This window comes from Penaeus vannamei, chromosome 30, assembly GCF_042767895.1.
Source record: "Penaeus vannamei isolate JL-2024 chromosome 30, ASM4276789v1, whole genome shotgun sequence".
Classification (NCBI taxonomy): Eukaryota; Metazoa; Arthropoda; class Malacostraca; order Decapoda; family Penaeidae; genus Penaeus; species Penaeus vannamei.
Genome location: NC_091578.1, coordinates 9,201,552 through 9,204,051, shown reverse-complemented (window position 1 = coordinate 9,204,051; position 2,500 = coordinate 9,201,552).

The window sequence follows — 2,500 nt, the reverse complement described above, 5'->3', positions numbered from 1 at the left end:
CCCACGCCGAAAGCTGACAACCAAGGAATTCTCTTCCGTCAACTTTTATATATCCTACTGTTTGTAAATCATTGTTATCAAACATTCCGCGAATCTCATGATAAATCCAGAACTAACTTGTTATTTCCTAATCATCTGAGAGAACGAAGATATTCCGAGATTTTCCTTTTTTAACTTTAGGTATGTCAATTCAGAGGAAATGAATCTAAGAAAATCTCGATTAAAGTTCTAAATACGGAAAGAGTAACTGGAAGTCTGACTCTGTGAAAATCAAACAAATATAAACTGTAAGATGTGTGTTCAGACTAAATGAAAACAGTGATTATTGTAAGAAAAATGAAAGACAAAGAGCGTTTCTAAGTCTATTAAGTCTGGCTTTAATTACTTAAACCTTGATTTGGGGAAAATGTGAATTTAGGTTAAATCGATTTTTTTCATCAACATTTTTAACATTATCATATCGAAAGAAGAGTAATATATATAACTTGTGGATTATCTTTATGGTGACCAGCAAATGAAATGTGTCAATGAAGATGCAAACACACTCGGGTACACATATTTGTCCATATCAGCAACTAGCGTATATACATGAGTGTAAGATCGGAGAAGTATAAAACCTCGATTATGTGAACTTCAAAGGAAAGACACACAGAATAGGAAACGGTGCACACAATATACACTAACCGCCATGTATGAAAATGAATCAGGTGCAATACATACATTTCAAATAATATTTTGTTAGAATTACTTTTCATTCTCCTCATAACTTGTTTTGAGATAATGATTGCGTCTTGTTTACTTATAACATACAGTAAGTGATGGGTATTTAGTTTTAGTCATTTCAGTTCGTCTTTAAAAATATAACACTCCCGTCCCCGCACACACACACACACACACACACACACACACACACACACACACACACACACACACACACACACACACACACACACACACACACACACACACACACACACACATAATATATATGTATACACAAACACACACACATATAACTCTACAGACATGTATGTATTCCTTTATATGCATATATAGTCTCCTTTCTTCCACCCTTTTCTCTCTCCTTCGTTCCTCCCCTCCTTTTCCACTCCTTCCCCTTCTACCCCTCCCCCCCTCCATCCCCTCCCCCCACCACCGTTCCCCAAAACAAACACGCGAGTTGTAAGCCAATTAAGGGACCGTAATGTTACTACTGTAAATATAGACGACAACACGGGCGCTCTAACGTAGGAGGTCGAAGTAGGGCGCGAGAAGACACTGGAAGGCGGTGCGTGTGGGCGTGATTGGGAGGCGCAGCTGGGAAAGGTAAAATGATTTTAGTTTTTACTTTTTTTTTTAATACGTTGATGTGTTAGAACAGTGGGATTGATATGGGGAAGGTGTTGTGAATATATTTTTTTTGAAAGGTGATGGGACGCTGATGGGAAGAGTAAAATTATTATAGTTTTTACTTTTTTTTCCTTATTTTTTTTTTAAATACGTTGATGTGTTAGAACAGTGGGATTGATATGGGGAAGGTGTTGTGAATATATATATTTTTTTCTTAAAGGTGATAGGACGCTGATGGGAAGAGTAAAATGATTATAGTTTTTACTTTTTTGTTTTCCTTATTTTTTTAAATACGTTGATGTGTTAGAACATTGGGATTGATATGGGGAAGGTGTTGTGAATATAATTTTTTTTTTGAAAGGTGATGAGACGCTGATGGGAAAAGTAAAATTATTATAGTTTTTATTTTTTTAGAACAGTGGGATTGATAAGGGGAAGGTGTTGTGAATATATATTTTTTTTTTTGAAAGGTGATGAGACGCTGATAGGAAAAGTAAAATTATTATAGTTTTTACTTTTTTGTTTTCCTTATTTTTTTAAATACGTTGATGTGTTAGAACAGTGGGATTGATATGGGGAAGGTGTTGTGAATATAATTCTTTTTTTCTTAAAGGTGATAGGACGCTGATGGGAAGAGTAAAATTATTATTTTTACTTTATTTTCCTTATTATTTTTTAAAAATACGTTGATGTGTTAGAACAGTGGGATTGATATGGGGAAGGTGTTGTGAGTATAAGATTTTTTTTTGAAAGGTGATGAGACGCTGATGGGAAAAGTAAAATTATTATTTTTACTTTTTTTTCCTTATTTTTTTTTTTTTTTAAATACGTTGATGTGTTAGAATAGTAGGATTGATATGGGGAAGGTGTTGTGAATATAATTTTTTTTCTTAAAGGTGATGGGACGCTGATGGGAAAAGTAAAATTATAGTTTTTTTTCTTCTTTTTTTTTACGTTGATGTGTTAGAATAGTAGGATTGATATGGGGAAGGTGTTATGAATATAATTTTTTTTTCTTAAAGGTGATGGGACGCTGATGGGAAGAGTAAAATTATAGTTTTTTTTCTTTTTTTTTTACGTTGATGTGTTAGAATAGTAGGATTGATATGGGGAAGGTGTTATGAATATAATTTTTTTTTCTTAAAGGTGA